General features: G+C 35.8%; 1 protein-coding gene across 6 annotated transcripts in view; it reads left to right on the top strand.

The window, feature by feature from the left end:
* The first annotated feature begins 1,125 nt into the window (after window positions 1-1,125).
* Window positions 1,126-19,518, top strand: part of DOP1A (DOP1 leucine zipper like protein A) — a 186,579-nt gene continuing 168,186 nt past the window's right edge. For 4 of the 6 annotated variants that reach the window (XM_077162334.1, XM_077162336.1, XM_077162338.1 and 1 more), the window contains exons 1-2: window positions 1,126-1,257; window positions 3,886-3,978. The gene's annotated coding sequence lies outside the window, so the exon portion shown is untranslated. The remainder of the gene's footprint in view (window positions 1,258-3,885; window positions 3,979-19,518) is intronic. The other 2 variants (XM_077162335.1, XM_077162337.1) reach the window with 2 other exon arrangements.

The following is a 19,518-nucleotide window of genomic DNA, read 5'->3' on the forward strand; positions in this document are numbered from 1 at the left end:
TTGCAGGGTAAATAGCTTATCTGTTATCTATGCAAAAGAGACTGTGGTTCAAGTCCAGTATGTTGAATCATTTAAACCTTGAAAAAGAGAAAGGTGGGGGTGATCTCATATGTGCTTCTCCACTATCCATTTTTTCAGAAGTTAAAACTGACTCAAGTCATAAATACTACATTATTATATTAGAAGATAATTTTGGAAATTTTGACACAACGAAGTGTCTAGTATAACAGGGAAATATGAAAGTATAAGTTCACAGTAGAATTAGAATAGGACTTCTTTTAAAACTAGAGGCTATTAGTTTAAAAAAATAAAAGCAACCGTGGCCAGCACACAAAAAAATCCTATGCTTGCTCCTGTTCTTTCCTATTCCAAGGGTAATTACCACATACCAAAAATATTAATTTGAACCATTTTCAAATAAGTAAATAAATCCACTTCTCTAAAGATACTCGCCTGAGAACGTTTTTCTAAAATCAGTATTTGGGAGTTTTAAAGTTATTCTGCTGCTGCACAGATTTGTGTATCCTTTACAGTATTTTAAAATCATGGATCGAGATAAACCTCAAAACAATTGAATTTACTGATCATTTCAACCCCTAACATCATCCACATTTAAGTTCCAAGGATATTAGGCTCTTAAAAATTGGCATTTTATATTGAAATATATAACAATTGTAGCACAGCATGTTCCTCATAATCGATCTTTGAATATTGTTAAATAATTTTCTATTTTATGCATAGTCACGTATCCGTAAAACCTTTTCATCATTTTTTTTACCCTAAAGTTTAGGCAAAACTGTGGAATATCCTTGACGTAACGTGATATGATTGAGAGAGTTCTAGACTCAAAATAGTTCCAAATCTGATAATTATTTGTCTCCTGATTTCATAAGTTCCCTAATCCCTCTGGGCCTCAAGTTCCTCGTAAGAAACGTATTCATTTCCTAGTAGCCCTTCAAACTCTCCATCAAGACGGCTCTGGTGATGGCAGGCTGAGAACACCTACTATAAACCCCTCAACCCTATCACTTCCGCTGTTGGTCACCAAGAGTCCGCTAGAGGGCACTGTGGAGACAATCACAGCTGGGAGGCGAGGAGCGACCAGGGGGTGGGGATGTAGAGCCTTCGACGTCGACGCCGGCGTGAGCGCGGTGCACTTTGGGAGCTGTCACCAGGCCCTTCGGCTTTCGGCCCTGGTGTCGCTGGCGCGGTTGCCAGGAGAGCGGCCCCGGCGGGGAACGGCAGACCCCACAGCAGGTAACAGCGTCCCCGCCCCCAAAGCGGTCGCGAGGCTGGTTGGCGGCCCTGGGCGGCCTCCTCAGCCCTGCTCGCTCCGGAGCTGCGGGGATGCGCCGCCTGTGCTTTTGTGGCGGCGCGGGTATCGCGGCCCCAGCTTCGCCTGTAGCGGCGAAGCCGGCCGCACTCTGGGTTTCGGGGAGGCGAGAATTGCTGGGGGACCGTCGTTGTGGCACCTGGCGGAGGCGCGCGGGCAGTCTGGGCAAGGTTTGCGGGAGGCGTGGCCGAGGTGTCCCGTGGCTTGACCGAAACCTCAGGCGCTGGGGCTGGGCAGGATGCGGGGTTGGGGTGTGGGTCGCACCTGTACAGTAAAGGCGTGCAGAGTAGCGTCTTTGTTGGCGAAATCAGGGTATCGTGTCATCTCATTCATCTGGTGGGTTTTCTTAGTATTGAGGAGACAGGAATGCCAGCCATGGTTGATGTTCACGTGTGCAGGTTAGAAAGGAGTGCCGAAGTTTATTAAGAGGAAGTTATTTTATTCAGACGGAAGTTAATCACTTTTGATTCCCAACCTTTTAAAAGTTGCAACATAACAATAGTTATTTGTTCGGTTTCCCGCATTCTTTTCTCCTACCCTGAAGAGAAAAGTTGCCATCAACTGTACTTTTTAAAAACTAAGTCGTGTTTTGATTATTCTTAACTCTTAGAATTCCATGGAGTTTGGGAAATAAAAAGGTTGAGAAAATCTGACTTAGAAACTGCAGTTAAAACAATTTTTTTCATCACAAAAATAAAGAAAATTAAATGTTTGCCTTACAAGCCTTGAACTATAGACAGATCTCTCAATTTTAATACTGTTGCCTATCTTCTATGCAAATATAAGCTCTTGTATTTTAATTTTATATATAGATATTAATGTGGCTTACTTTTGAGGTCAGTCTGTGGATAACATGTCAACATTTTGTGCCAAGTAAAGTCATTGAACAGTGATTTAGTTGCACTCACGAAAGTTATAACATGAGTTAATTAAACCACATGCAGTACAAATGCTTTAATTTATTACTTTCAGCAACCACTCTAAATCATTCCCCAGAATTACTAAACAATAAGCAAATCTCCAGATGGACGTGATTTTGAGAGACCTAAGTCTGGTAGATAGATCACACAAAACATCTGACACCATAACCAATATGTTAAATGGAAATTAAATGTTGTCATTGAACAATCAAAGGAGTCCTATTTTGTAGTTATAATAGTGGAAAGAACTTTGGGCTGGGAATGAGACTTAGGGTCAGGTTCGTTGTTCTGCAGTTAATCAGGTGTGGTCTCTCTAGGCCTCAGTTTGTCTCTTTAAGGAAGTTTGACAAGATCAAAGTTTTCTAACCTATATTCCCCTGAATGTTGTTCTCAAGCTATTAATAGATTTACTGCCCCCAAACAGTGTTCCATGGCAAATAATGTGGAAGCACACTGGGTTAAACCAAGCTTAACTTTTGATTTTCTTTTAACTGTCCTACTCCTCAGAGCCTTTACTATGCTTATATGCAATGTAAATTTCCAGGAGAAGGTTATCACAGCATTTCCTGGCCAAAGAGAGCCTATTTCTCATGGGCAGCCTGTTACTGTCCCCTAGAAGGTAATTATGTAGAAATTAACTTGAAATTTGAAAATTTCATCAAGTTGAAAATTGCTATACTTGAGTCCCCTTTCAGCTCTAAAATCCCATGAATTCTGTTTATTATTGTTTTGTTTTTCCATGCATTGTGTATTAAATACAAAAAGTTATTGATTTTAGTTTTCAGTTTAAGCTTTCTGGAGCATGGTGATAGAGTGATAATCCTCACTGGAATAAGCCAAGGGTTTATATTTTTCTTACTAAATATTAATACTAAGGATGTTCATAGGTCTTTATGCTTTATGACAGAAGAGTATCTTCTTTTTTGGTGTCCCAGTGCTTTTCTTTAACATGTTTTCTTTTTATTCATGTTTGAACTTGATTTTACAGTCAAGTTACTGATTTTACGGTCAAGTTACTGATTTTATTCAGGATGGCATTTTAAGGTTCCAATAAGTAGAAAGTTGTTGATAATGGTATTATTTTACTATGAATGGTTTGCCCTTCTAGTCATGAATTCTTACAAGTATGAAATGTGACAGAAACCACCTGATATGTACTTAAGAACCAAATTTTTTAACAGCTTAGATAATGGAAATGGTCAAGGTAAAATATAAATTCTGAAATAGTTATTTCTTCATTGATTACAAACAAATCCAAGTATTGAATATGATCTAGTAGTCATGCATTTGTTTTGCTAAATTTGGTGATGTGTCACTTTCATACAACCAGTGTTGATGCTTCTGTCTATTCTTTATTGCTTTCTTAATGGTGAGTGTTATTAATGAGCTCTTGTTACTTTGTTAGATATGAATGCTATTAATGCAGTTGTGGGGAGATAGGGAGAAACAGAACATTTCATTTAAATAAATAAGCCTTAATTCAGGTAGGTTCTCTCCCTGAAATAAAACTGTTTAGTACAAGTATAGAACTAGTATTTTTTCTGTTATAGTTAACAGTTTGTAATGAAAATTCATTACATGAAAATAAATACTTATGTTTCCCTTTTTCTCTTTATTGTACTCATTCTGCAGCTACCACCACCCCCACCAAGCTATCCAGGCCTGAAACCTCAATGATCTTTGATCTATTCTTGCTTAAGTCAGATATTGTATCAACTTATTAAGGTAAAAGTTATATGCAATAATGTGCACCTACTTTAAGTTACTTTTCAGTGAATTTTAACACATATATACACATTCATGTAGCCACCACCTCAGTTAAGGTATGTAGGGCGGGCCACGGTGGCTTAGCAGGCAGGAATGCTTGCCTGCCATGCCAGAGGACCTGGGTTCGATTCCCGGTGCCTGCCCATGTAAAAAAAAAAAAAAGATATGGAACATGTTCATTACTCAGGCATATATTGTTATGCTTTTGCTTTTTTAGAATGCTCTCCCTGTCTCTGTCTGAATTATACCTGTCTTTCAAATGCTGTCTCAAATGCCACTGTCTGTGAATCCCTTCTAGATGACCTCATTCTGAAGTAATTTCCTTTTCTTTTGATTATCCCAGTAACATTTTTTGAACATCCTTCTCTGTCTTACACAATGCCTAAACCACTGGCATGCGCATAGTAGGCATTCGTATTTATTTGTTGACCACATGAATTAGTGCAATATTTCTCAAATTTCTGTCATTCTTATATCCTCTTCAAAATTTGACCATGTCTGCATACTTATTTTCTAAATATTTCCTTAAATCAATGTGACTGTTTTCTTTAAAGTATTTTTAAGAGAAACGTGAAATAACCACTATAAATAAAAAGCAGTTATCACTTTTCATAAATAAAAGGTTGGCATAAAAATAAAATAATGAAAACAAATGGTCTTCATTATTGCCTGCTAAAGACTCTAAGCCTAGAACTTGTTACTCTTTTTTTTTTAAAAGGTATTACAAAGAATTATCCACGTTTTGATAACATTCTGGCATCAAACTGAGGCTTTCTTCTTGGTATAAAGAAATTGACACATCAGACATCAGATTGTATCTTCACTATAAAATAAAGCAGTAGTATAGAAGCACATCAGATAAATTGTCATTATATAGAAGTGACAACTGACTGTAGTAAGAAAAACTTTAAAAGCACAGCAGTTTTAGTCCTTTGAGTAATACAGATAAATAGTCTTATGCTTTTAAGTTGCATTTAATTGTGCAGTGCATAGTAGAAAGTCCCCAGGAAGGAGGTGTGAATATGAGTTTGGGGGATGATAGAGGAGACAAGTGAGTCTTCCCAAAGGGGTTAAAAATCTGAGACCTGAAGAATGAATTGGTACTAGCTAAGTCAAATTGGGATTTTGTGTTTTAGGCAAAGGAAGTAAATGGTTGGGTCTAAGAAATTACTTCATATGTTTAGAAATATGAACTATACTGTAATATAAGCCATGTTTCTGAATATTGATAAATGTACTGATTAAAGAATGAGTCAAGTCAGGTGGGTTATACTGATTAAAGAATGAGCCTAGTCAGAGGGGTTGAATCAGAGAATATTTCATGGAATTAAAACTCATTTTGAGTTTAATTTTGATAGAAGAATTTCAGATAATAGAAAGGAGAAGGGGCTTCGCCAGAGAAGGAATAGTATTTATAAAGGCACTGAGATGGGAGGGAGCAAATCTTGAACAGTTGACTGTGACTAAGTTTTGGTTAGCTGGAACAGAAATGTGAATAAGATAGAATGAATGGATCCACTTTAAGACTAATCATATGGTTAAGAGTTTGAATTTCATTTATAAGGAACTGAATATTAAAATTATAGCAATGATAAGAATGCTTCTTATGTGTTAAGTAAACCATGGGTTAAAATCTTTTTCATGGATTATCAAATTTACTTTTCTGAGCTTCCAGCAGGGAGTTACATGCTCAAATTATTTTTTTACCATGTGAAATTAAGTGGCTCTTGCAAAGCTGAAGGTAGTGAAAAATAGGAGGCTCTTTCAGATATAAAATATTCAGAAGCCATGGATAAAGGACCATTCTGGTAGGAGTGGAAAAAAGAACTTATTGATAGATTGAATATGAGAATAAGATATAAAGCCAAAGCATAAGCCTGTATGATCAGAAAGATGATGGTGCTGTTGACAATAATGAAGTAAAAGAAATTCAGAGAACAATAATAGCAGTGTTCAACAGGTTTTATTTCTTGTGTAAACCAATCTTTATTTTTAAATTGAATATTATAATTGGTTCATGGTTACTCTTTATTAATTTAAATATTGATAAAATTGATTATTGCTAAATTTCTAATTAAAAAAAAATTTGGTTGAATTTTATTTTATTGAAAATAATAATTTGATTAGCATAATGATGTTGTTTGGTTGCACTCCAAAGATTGTTTTTGATTCTTTTACTTTATTTCTAGTAATATGTTTTAGGTGAGATAGCTTATTTCTTTTGAACAAATGTTAAGATTATGATTTGTCATTGTTAAACAAAGAACAATGGTTAGCTACAAATGACCATATTTATTTTGAGAAAAATGTTTTCTGAAAAATGATGTTTTAAATAAACTGGAAAAATACCTAGTAAGGTAACTAAAAGTTTGAGTCATCCCTCACTTGTATTTCACATCTCTCTTCCTTTTTAATCATGCTAAATAGCCATGCACACATTTTTATTGTGAAAAATAAAATATATACAAAAAAGCAATAAATTTCCAAGCATATTGCAACAATTAGTTATAGAACAGATTTCAGAGTTTGGTATGGGTTACAGTTCCACACTTTTAGGTTTTTACTTATAGATGCTTCCAAGACAATGGAGACTAAAACAAATATTGATATAATGATTCAGCCATCATACTCATTTGTTAAATCCTATCTTCTCTGTTTAACTCCACCTTCTCCTTGATCTTTCTCCCAGTCTTTAGGGTTATTTGGGTTATACCCATTCTAACTTTTTCATATTGGAAAAGGCTGTCGATAATAGGGGATAGTGGGATGAAACTAGTTGATGTTCTTGGACAGGCTCTGGGTTTCAGGGCTTATCTGGAATAGGAACCCATCTGGAAGTTGTAGGTTTCTGGAAAGTAATCATAGCACTTGGAACCTTTGTAGAATCTGATAAGCCCTAAAGGTTCTTTAGGGTTGGCAGAAATGGTTTTCATTTGGGATTTGGCAAACAATGATAAGTAGCTGTAACTACCAGAAGCTTGTGGAAGAGTCCAGAGTCAAGAGTCGCCTCTTGACTCATTTGAACTCTCTCACCCACTGATGCCCTATTTATAATAATTCTTTTCCCACTTTTAGTCAGGATGGCATTGTCAGTAATATTGTGCCAGGGCCAGGTCCATCCCTGGGAATCATGTCCCATGTTGCCAGCGAGACTTTCACCCCTGGGTGTCATGTCCCATGTAGGAGGGAGGGAAATGATTTCACTTGCAGAGTTGGACTTAAAGACAGAGAGGCCATATCTGAGCAACAAAAGAGGTCCTCTGGAAGTAACTCTTAGGCATAATTATAGGTAGGCTAAGTAAGTTTCTTCACTACATAAATTTCACAAGAGCAAGTCTCAAGATTAAGGACTTGGCCTGTTGACTTGGGAGTCATAATGTTTGAGACAGTTTCAGGAGTTTGCCTGGTGGTAAAGTTTAATTCTTCTGTATTTTTTTCTCCTGTCCTTCAAGGGACTTTGCCAATTTGTAATTATCTGCTGAACATACTCTGGGATGTATCTGGGCATTACATTAAACTATATAGCGTTACCAGCCTTCATTCCCTTTCAGTGCTCCCTGTGTTTGGATTATTTAAATGATCTATTCAGACTGGTTGAGTTAGATTATGTGCGACAGAAAATTTAGATTCTGAACAAAATAAGTCTCTCTTTTTCTGGTCTTAAAATATGTCTTCTTTACCCCTGTATGCTGATTTACTTTCATCCTGACCTGATCTGCTTTGTTCTTATCTCTAATTGAAGCCTGATCTTGTTTTCAGTTTCTTTAACAGTTGTTATATGTGACAATGCTGACCTTCAGAACTGCAGAACTCCTATTCTGAGTCTAAGGTGTCACACAGGGATTCAAAGTTCCAGGGAAATACCAGGTTTTATATATATATATATATATATATATACAGCACGGTCTCTCAAAATCTAGAAATAACAGTTACCTCTCTGAACCATGCATTCATTTTTGTCATTATCATTCTCATGTTTTACCTTCTACTATGTATTTAAAACAAGCAGTATTTTTACTTCTTTCTAATTAAAAATAAAACAGAATGTACTTAGTTTTAGATCATTTTCATTTTAAGTGTATGATAGTAATATTTGCTTTCAGGTTAACATCAGAAGTTTTTGGTTTATTTCTCCCTACCCAATCAGTGTATACCTAAGGAGATAAAAACAGATTTTAATATTATTAAATACTAAATGCTATAAAGTTATGTTTGAATAAAGTATGATACACACAACAACTTCTTTCAATAGATATGTTAATATAAATGCTATGACTAATCCAGAATTTGCAAGTGAACTATCTGTGATGTTCAAAGCTTTCATTAAAATGTGGGAAATGTCTTTGCAATATTTTTTTGCTAAACTGTTTTGTCCCTATATATCTAACAGCCTTCATGAATTACTTCTTACTTTTGCCAAGGGAAAACCAAAGCAATACTTATCTAATATCTTTATTAGATCTTGTCAAGCATTCCTTGGGTACTTACAGCACTTGTAAAACTAGAACTTTTCCACCATGACCGTTTATTGGATTTAAATCACCATTTTACAGATAATGTACAAAAAAAAAAAAAAACCCAAATTTTAAAACTTCTACACCTAAACACTTTAAATATTAAGTAAGAAGCTAGGTTTGGGGTATTTTAGTGTTGAGCTTTCATCCCCTGCTCTTAAGTAAAGATATAGAAAGAATGACAGAAAGGTGATGTACTTACATAAATTGTACTTTTTTTTTTTTTAATGTGTGATAGGAAATACAATTACAATTTCTAGAAAAGGCTAGCTAGGAGTCGAGAAAGGCTATATAGGCTGAACAGGCTTTTTTTTGCTTTTTAAACTTTTTAAATTGTATGCTATAACAGATATACAAATCAAAGAAAGGAAAAATGAAATAGTTCTCAAAGCACTCCTCAACAGGTAATTACAGGACAGATCCCAGAGTTTGCCATGGGCTACCATACCATCATCACAGATTTCTCCTTCTAGCTGCTCCATAATATAGAAGGCTAGAAGGAATAAATACTTTTTTATCATCACAATGGATCTTTATTTCCTTTTTTTGTGAAAAACAACATATATACAAAAATACAAAAAAGCAATAAATTTCAAAGCACAGCACAACAATTAATTGTAGACCAGGTTTCAGAATTTGGTATGGGTACAATTCCACAATTTTAGGTTTTTTCTTCTACCACCTCTAAGGTGAAAGACCAAAAGAAATATCAGTTTAATGATTAATATTCGTTTGTTAAACCCTGCCTTCTATGCATAACTCCACCATCACCTTTGATCATTCTATCCCACTCTTTAGGGGTATTTGGGCTATAGCCATTCTAACTTTTTCATGTTGGAAGGGGCTGTCAGTAATATGGGGTAGGGTGATGGAAGTAACTGATGCTCTGGAGAGGCTGACCCCTGTAGGTTTCAGGACTGATCTTGTCCAGGGACCCATCTAAAAGTTGTAGATTTCTGGAAAGTTTCCCTAGTGCAGGAACCTTTGTCGAATCTGTATATTGCCGTAGGTGTTCTTTAGGATTGGCTAGAATGGTTTCAGTTAGAGTTTGATAAATTATGATAGGTAGCAATGTCTAACTGAAGCTTGCATAAGAATGACTTCCAGAGAAGCCTTTCGACTTTATTTGGACTCTCTCAGCCTCTGATACTTTATTAGTTTATACTTCATATCCCCCTTTTGGTCTGGATGGAATTGTTGATCCCATGGTGCCAGGGCCAGATTCATCTCTGAGAGTCATCTCCCACGTCACCAGGGAGACTTTCACCGCTGGATGTCATGTCCCATGTCGAGGGGGAGGACAATGATTTCACTTACAGAGTTGGACTCGGAGAGAATGAGAACAAAGGAGGTTTTTTTGTTTTTTGGGGTAAGTGCAGGGTCCGAGAATTGAACCTGGGTGTCCCACATGGCAGGCAAGAATTCTACCACTGAGCTACCCTTGTACCACCCTGAACAGGCTTTTTAAAAATGAATAACAGAAGGAAAGTATGGTATGCCAGGTACAAAGATTAAAAGCTGTGGTAAGAAGCAATTCAGGAAGATAGTAATTAAGAACCAAACCCAGGAGTCAGCCTGCCAGAATTCTTTCTGGTTCTTCTTCTTAGCTCTCTGAAATCTAGAAGACCAGTTTCTTCATATATACAGGGGCTCTGCCAGTATACCTGCCACTTGGAACTGTTGTGAAGGTTACTTGTGGTAATTCACATGAAAGGACTTTTGCAAAGTAGGTACTAAATCAGTCAGTGTCAGCTGTTATCATCATCATCATCATCTTGAATAATATATGGACAATGTCTGTTTGGCTGGTGTGCCCTAGGGGCAGGATGATTATTTCTAATTTGAGGGTATATGTTTAGTATTCATTATTATAGCTATTTATTATTTGATGCTTGCAGTAGATTTCTACCTAAATGATTAATGGGTCGTTTTAGGTTGTAATATGTGCTCACAATTTTCTAAGCACTTTTTTCATAATACTTATATGTACCAAAAATCATAAGAAAAAGCTAGAAGGGATTTGAAATCTTCATTTTTATAGAGTTCGAAGACTACTTCTAGTCAAATATACAATCTTAAATATACACTTGAATTTCATTATTTGCAGTAAATCTCATTATTTGTACTAAAGTCACTACAAATACTGGAATTAGTGATACTGAATATTGCTCCTAGGAGGAATACAGGTTTAGGTTCCTACAAACTTCTGTCACAACATTTTCATTTACTGATGAATATATAACCTTGTTTTATGTGTGTTTCTGCTTTAAGACATCTCATTTAATATATATTGTTAATTCATTGACATCAAAATCATTGGAGATGAAGTCTATGGAAGTATTTTCTTCATGAGGCACATTACAGACTTCTTGTATTTTGGAACACTGGAGAGCACTTCAAAGCATTACAGTAGGAGCTATTTTGAACAGTGAAATCGCCAATAAAACACAAAAAAACATGACACTAAATATATCACAAAAAGGAATCTTGCCTATAGTATGAAAGCTTAAGCAAGAAGACAGTGTCACCTTGTTCAACCTCAGCTGAGACTATGCACATTGAGTGACTCAAAATTTTCACCACTCTGTGCAGGTCTTAAATCTATGAAAGTGTAATGATTTGGGGCTTATAAATAAATTTAGTAGGCAAACTCTTAACTACAGAATCCATGAATAATGAGGCTTAACCATCTATTTACTTTAAAAAAAGAGAGAGAGGTAGTAAATTGTCACCTTGACAGAACTATAGGCTTGTAATTTTTCTCATTTTGTCATAAGTTATTTTTATTGCCGTTACTGAGACGAAAAGTGAAAATATAAGTAAATATATACATAAAATACAGTGAAACTCTTTGTCAAAATTTTCTCGAAATAGAGATTTTCATCTAACTAATTAATTTTAAAAGATTTGACTTTTGGGCATATCATACTTTCCTTATTTATTTTCACAAGGGCTAAATGACAGCCTCTAATTTAAGTAACTATGCTGAATAAAGATGAGTAAACAGTCATATATTTTTTAAAATGTAACTGAATATAGCACATTTTTTATAGATGTTCTCAAGGGAAATCTTTGTTGTTGTTTTTTTTAAAGCACTCCGTAACCTTTCTTTGCCCTTTATTCAAGGGGGTAAGGCCAAATGTGGCTACACTGTAAGAAATAGAACTGACGTCCTACTGCTTTTTTCCTATGCCTTTCTGAAAGAAAACAAAGCAAGATCGTGGGTTAACTGTCAGTTCACATTGATACATTAATTCATTTATTGTAAGCATATTTTAGAGTTTTCTATGTATCAGGCACACTGTTGATAAAAGAATGAGTAAGCCAGATAAGGGTCTTAAGCTCATGGCATTTTCATTACAGTGAGGAAGATAGACAGTAAATAAGACAATTTTAGACTGTAGTAAGTGCTAGGAAGATAATAATGAAATGTTATAGAGTAGATGATAAGAGTGTGAACCTGTAGGCAGGCCCCTTGAGATAGTCTGCTCAGAAAAGACTTCCCTGAGAGTTTGACATTACCTGTGGGACAGAAGCAGCTAGCCACACAGAGTTGGCCTAAGAGCTTTCACATATAAAGGATTACAAATTCAAAACGCCCTGCAATGTAGAATAATTCAGTGTATTTGAGTTTGGGTATTACCCTCAGCACAGGAAAGCCATTGACAGATTTTAAGCAGAAGAGTGACAGTCGATTTTAAAAGATCCCTGGCTTTTCTATGGAGACTGGATTACAGTGGTTCAAGAGTAGAATCTGAATTTAATGTTGTGCTGTAGTTGGCGCTAACTGGTTAGAAAAATAGAAGCAGAAAGTGGTGGCTTAACCAGATGTGGTACAGCTATAAATTTAGGACACATCAGTTAACAGATGCTACTTAAAGCTATAGGACTAGAGGAGATAATCTAGGGGGAAAGAAGAAAAGAGAGCCTTGAAGCACTTCAGCATTTAAAATTGAATACAGAAGAAGAGTCTGCAGAAGAGACTAAGAAGATAGAGATATGAACACACCTTGAGAGTGCAGAGTTGTGAAAGCTAAGAAGAAAGGAACACTGCTGAGAAATTATGCAAGATGTGGAGGTAGAGAAGTGGTGATTGATTGACCTTGGCTAAGAAATGTTACTGGTAACTTTTATATGAGTGATTTCTGTGGAAGGATAATGTTGTAAAGCATTTTGAGTGGATGGAAGAGTGAATAGGAGATAAGAAATTAGTGAGTTTAGAGAATTTTGTCAGGAAGTTTTGCTGTGAGAGGAGAGAAATGGGTTGGAAGTCAGAGAGCATGTTGGGGTATGGGGATGGGGGAGGCTTTATATTTTAGTTTTTCACCATGAGAGATTGCAGTGCTTCTCTGTAGACCGATGATTCAGTAGAGAGAAAAAGTGGGTGCTGAAGGAGAGTGAGTCAATAAACTACCCAGGCAAAATCTTGAGAAGGCAAGAGGAGATGGTCTCTAGAACACAGCAAAGATGCTGGCCTTTGATGGAAGCAGGATCCTTTGTTTCTTATGACAAGAGGGAAAGTAGAGAACATGTGTATAGGTGAAGATAAATCTGTAGCTTCATTGTAAAGAAAGTAATAACATCCCTTTGGTTTCTGTCTTTTAAATGAAATATGACACTGGATCTTTAGAAGCAGTAGAGGGAAGGTGGTTTTAGAATTTTGAGGAGGTAAGAAAAGGTATCAAATACTGGTGTCAGGAATGTGAGTCTGTGAAGGAAACAGTGTATAAGAAGGTGCTGTGTGCCTACTTGAGGTTATGATTCTGAATTTAAAGTGCAACCAGTCAGCCTGGTTGTATGATTTTTCTCCACCAGTGTTCAGTTGCTTGAATATCAAGTATGGAGAAAGTAGATAATCGAGCTCATCCTAGATTAGGGCTTTACCAGGTAAATATGACAGAGGGAATAAGGAAGATACTTAAATTCACTATCTGTCCTTGAGTTTCGGATAGGTATAAAAAGGAAAAATTCCTCTGTGAGTGAAGAGTAGTGGTTAAAAATTAAAATTGGAACGCCAGAGTACTCAAGTTTGAGTCCCTGGCTTAGCTCTATCACTCAATTTTCTGATTTGTAAATGTGGATTATAATGAGATAGCACGTATTTCATAGTCATCAAAAGATTAAATGAATTTAAAAATGTAAAGCGTTCCTTTTTTGTTTTTTTTAAGCCTTTTTTAATTTTCAGTTTAAAGCATTTATTTATTTTTTGATCTCTGTAAAGCATTCATTTTAAAATGAATTTTTAAAAAGTTTATCAGTATGTAAAAGGCATATGGAAATCTCTTTAGCACCTTTTCTGTAAGTCTGAAATTATTTCAAAATAAAAAGTTAAGAAGAGGGGTGCATGGGTAGTTTAGTGGTTAGAATGTCCGCCTTCCATGTGGGAGACCTGAGTTCGATTCCCAGACCATGCACCCCCCCAAAAAAAAATAAATAAATAAAAAGAAAAAATGGTGCTTACACAGTGCTTTATTTAGAAAGGATGAAATAAGAATAGTTAAGATACTGCTACTGCTGTTGCTGCATCAAACTGGGAGGTGACAGGACATGCAGAAAAAAATGTTGAAGACGTGTTAATCACGTATCTTTATTTTCATAGAATGGAAAGCAGTAAAGGGGGTTAGGTCAGAACGGGAAAAACAGAACAGTTCAAAAATCAGGGTTATAGTTGGTAATCTTAACGTATTTGTGAAATACCTGGTAGATGTTATCTTCTACATATATTTTTAGCCTTCTGGGAAAGTTCCTGGTTTTCTAGAGTAATTAGCTTTATAAGTTGGTTAAATAAATGATTTGTTAAGGATTATTTAGTGACAGTGCTAATGTTGAAACCCTAAAATTTTTTACCAAAATGAAGTCAATTTGTTAATAATTGTCTGTTCATTTCTTAGGTAACATCAGTTACTAAATGGTAATTTTTTACTTAGTCAAAAAAGTTTGGAATGAGTATATGTAGCATTTTTTTCTAGGTACATTCTCTCTTTTTTTTTTTATTTTCAACGGATTAATTTCATTTCCTCTTTAAAATATCACAAATAGGTCTGGCATCTTGTTTCCATAGCTGGACGGCTCTTAGATCCTATTCTTCAGCCTGTGTGAACTGTTCCTTTTTCAGGAACATAGATAACACCCAAATTTTCTGATATCATTATTTTTGTTTGTTTCTTTCTATTTTTCTCTTTTTTATTTAGAGCCACCCAAAATGGATATCTTAATTAGTTTAACCTGGGCGGGCCACGGTGGCTCAGCAGGCAGCGTTCTCGCCTGCCATGCCAGAGACCTGGGTTCAATTCTCGGTGCCTGCCCATGCAAAGAGAAAGCAATTAGTTTAACCATAGGCATATTTAAATAAAGTATCCATATAATCATTGTAAAACCTGTGTTTGCACAGTAAGTTTCATAAACTAATTTAAAATTAAGGCAGCAAGGAAAAAAATCCACAAATTCAGATAGCAAAGTTCTTAAATTTTAAATATTAAACACTAACTTAGATACCATTTGATCAGTTGTCAAAACTGAATATTCTCAAAATATCAAGTAGAAAGTTCTTACACATATCTGCATTGCTATAGTAATGACCTATATCATTAAATGTTTTTCTGATTTCAGGAAAATTTGAAGATACAAATATTTTTACAAGTAGTATGGAAATCTGAATCACCTAGAATGGTTGTCTGTTAGCTTATCCATAGGCATATTTAAAAAAAAAAATCCAAGTAATTATCACAAAGTCTGTTTAGGTACATTCTCTTTCATAATCAAGAAGTAGTCCTTCCCCATCCTACCTCCCTCACTCCTATTACATGGTGCTTGCAATTACTGATTCATTTATAACCTTGGTATATAAAACCTGAGCAGTCCTCAAATATATCTTTAGAATTGGGTAAATTTAAATTTTAATATCTTTAGAATTGGGTAACTAAAAATTTATTTTTCTCTGTCTTCAGCCCTCCTTGTACCTTTCATGGAAAAGGAGGAAAGGATGTGGGAGAAAGCAGCAAGTGGTATGCACACCAGTAAGCCAAACTGTGTTTTTATGTAGTTATTCTGAAGTTAGCACTACTCTTTTTTTTTTTTTTTAACTTTTTTTATTGTATAGTATAGCATATATACAAAGCAAAGAAATAAAAAAGCAATAGTTTTCAAAGCACTCTTCAACAAGTAGTTACAGTACAGATCCCAGAATTTGTCCTGGGCCACCATACGATCCTCCCACATTTTGCTTCTAGTTGCTCCAGAATATAGGAGGCTAGAAAGCTTGAACTTTTTTTATCATCACAATAAACTTTTTTCTTTCATTTTTTTGTGAAAAATAACATGTATACAAAAAAGCAATAAATTTCAAATCACAGCACCACAAATAGTTGTAGAACATATTTCAGAGTTTCACATAAGTTATGATTCCACAATTTATCATTTTTTACTTCTAGTTACTCTAAGATACTGAAGACTAAAAGAGATCAATTTAATTATTCAGCATTCATAATCATGTGTTAATCCTATCTTCTCTGTATAACTCCACTGTCACCTTTGATCTCTCCATCCCTCTCTTTAGAGGTGTTTGGGCTATGGTCATTCTAACTTTTTATCCGTGTTGGAAGGGTCTGTCACTAATACGAGGTAGGAAGATGAAACTATCTGATGTCCTGGAGAGACCGGGAGTTGTAGGTTTCTGGAAAGTTTCTCTAGTGCGTGGAACCCTTGTGAAATCTTATATATTGCCCTGCATGTTCTTTAGGATTGGCTGGAATGGTCCTGATTGGGGTTTGGCAGGTTAGGATAGGTTGTAATGTTTCATTGAAGCTTGTGTAAGAGTAACCTCCAGAGTAGCCTCTTGACTCTATTTGAACGCTCTCTGCATAGATACTTTATTAGTTACACTTTTTTCCTCCCTTTTGATCAGGATGGAATTGTTGATCACATGGTACCGGGCCGAATTCATCCCTGGTAGTCATCTCCCACGTCACCAGGGAGACTTTCACCCCTGGATGTCATGTCCCACGTAGGAGGATAAGCAATGATTTCACTTGCAGAGTTGGGCTTACAGAGAATGATGCCACATCTGAGCAACAAAAGAAGTCCTCCAGAAGTAAATCTTAGGCATACTTAAAGGTAGTAAAGCTTCTCTGCTACCTACATAAGCTTCATAAGAGTAATCCCCAGGATCAAGGGCATGGTCTATTGATTTGGGTGTCCTTAAAGTTTGAACAGTATCAGGGGATTCCCTGATGGTGAGGTTTAATAGTTCCCCTTTTTTTCTCCCATCCCTCAAGGGACTTTGCCGATACTTTTTTTGGCATGGGCAGACACTGGGAATCAAACCCACATCTCCGGCATGGCAGGCGAGAACTCTGCCATTGAGCCACTGTGGCCTGCCCTGCCAATACTTTTTGATTATCTGTTTAATATACTCTAGAGTATATCCAGGCATTACATTAATCTATACAGAACTAAAGGACCTCTGTCTTATTCTGGGCTCCCTGTGTTCAGTTGTTCAAATGAGATGTACAAATAGGTTAAGTTAGATTATGCGCTACACAAAATTTCAGTTCCAGATCAAATAAACCTTTCTTCCTATGATCTCAAAGAGTATGTATGGTTCTAAAATATAGACAGGGTCTTCCTCATGCCAGTATTCTGAATTACTTTAACCCCAGGTTGGGACCTGATCGGCTTTATTCATATGTCTAAATGTTCAGGTTATTTATATATCTATATAAAAAATACAGTCTCTCGAAATCCAGAAATAATAATTACCACTCCAGACTTAACGTGTCTGCTATAAAAGCTTATAGTCTAGGCCCCTGTTTTCTTATAAGCGTTTTCTAAAGGAAACACAACATTGTTGTTCTTTTGTTTCTGGCTTATTTTGCCTCACCAAATGTCCCACATGTTCAGTCACATCATTGCATGCCTCAAGACTTTGTTCATTTTTGTAGCAGCACAGCCTTCATTCATTAGTACACACCATTGTTTGCCCGTCTCCTTCTATTTTAGTACATCCTTCACTCACCTATATTCATCAGGCATCATGTATAGTGTGCAAAGTCCACAGTTCATCAACTTTCTCAATTTTAGATCATTTCATTGTTCCCAAGAGAAAGAAAACCAATTAGCACACCCTTGCCAAGTAGGAAATCTAAACCTCCTCTTAATTTTTGTCCCTCCCCCCATTGTTTACCTCTGTTGTTGCTCTGGTAGTGCTGATGTTTTCCTTTTGAACATAGCCCATAGCATGCAATAGCAGTTTCCCCACCTGTACCCTGGACTTAAACACTCTATACATGAATCATACTTTTGAAGTAATTCTGCAAGAACTAATTTATATTTCTAGTGTTAATCAGTGGGACATGTAGGTCTATACAGCCCCTTTCAATCTTGTTCATCTATGATATGGTAATATTACTTAGAGACCCACTAGAGAACCACCTTCACTTCTATCTATTCCCTTACATTGGAGTTCAACCTCATTAGATAACTGTTTACCTGTCTCTAGATTCTGTGTATCTCTAAGTCCCCTATATTCTGTATTAAAAGCCTCTGATTATACTTTTATGATGGTCATAATATTGAACTCATACAGTATCTATCCTTTTGTGTCTGGCTTATTTCTCTCAGCATTATGTCTTCAAGGCTTATCCATCTTGTCACGTACTTCAAGATGTCATTTCATCTTACTGCTGCATAATATTCCATCATATGTATATACCACATTTTGTTGATCCACTGGGTTATTGGTGAGCATTTGTTTGTTTCTATCATTTGGCAATTATGAATAATGCTGCTATGATTTCTTTGTGTATATATTTTGAGGAGTTCCCATTTACCTATTTTTTTCTTTTGTTGCTTATCCTTTGGGCCTAAAATTTAGAAAGCTGCCTCCTATTATGAGGTCTTGAAGATATTTTCCTACATTTTATTCTAGAAGCTTTATGATGCTAGTTCTTTTATTTAGGTGTTTGATCATTTTTGAGTTAATTTTTGTATAGGATGTAAGATAGGAGTCCTCTTTCATTCTTTTGGCTATTGATATCCAGTTGATGTGCTATATTACATTCATTGATGTCTGTGTAAATGTCTGTGTCATTACTTTCAGCTCTTCTGGGTATATACCAAGTAGTGCTATTGCTGGGTCATAGGGCAACTCAATATTTAGTTTCCTAAGGAACTGCCAAACAGTCTTCCATAGTGACTACACCATTATACATTCCCACCAGTAGTGCATAAGTGTCCCAGTTTCTCCACATCCTCTCCAACACTTATAGTTTCCTGTTTGTTTAGCAGCAGCCATTTTTGTAGATGTGAAATGGTATTTCATTGTAGTCTTGATCTGCATTTCCTTTGTAGCCAATGAAAATGAGCATCTCTTCATGTGCTTTTGAGCCACCTGTATTTGCTCTTCAGATGCCTATTCATATCTTTAGCCCATTTTATAATTGGGTTGTTTGTTCTTTTGTTGTTGAGTTGTATGATTTCTTTGTGTATACAGGATATCAAACCTTTGTCCAATGTGTGATTTCCAAATATTTTCTCCAGTTGAGTTGGCTGCCTCTTCATCTTTTTAACAAAGTCTTTCGAGGTGCAGAAACATTTGATTTTGAGGAGTTCCCATTTATCTATTTTTTCTTTTGTTGCTTGTGCTTTGGGTCTAACGTTTAGAAAGCTATTATGAGGTCTTGAAGATATTTTCCTACATTTTATTCTAGAAGCTTTATGGTGCTAGTTCTTTTATTTAGGTGTTTGATCTATTTTGAGTTAATTTTTGTGTAGGGTGTAAGATGGGGTCCTCTTTCATTCTTTTGGCTGTTGATATCCAGTTAATGTGCTGTATTACATTTATTGATTTTCTTGTGTTGAACTATCCTTGCATTCCTGGTATAAACCCCACATGGTCATGGTGTATAATTCTTTTAATGTGTTGTTGGATTCGATTTGCTACTATTTTATTGAGAATTTTTGCATCTATGTTCATTATGGAGATTGA

This window comes from Tamandua tetradactyla, chromosome 5 (genome assembly GCF_023851605.1).
Source record: "Tamandua tetradactyla isolate mTamTet1 chromosome 5, mTamTet1.pri, whole genome shotgun sequence".
Classification (NCBI taxonomy): domain Eukaryota; kingdom Metazoa; phylum Chordata; class Mammalia; order Pilosa; family Myrmecophagidae; genus Tamandua; species Tamandua tetradactyla.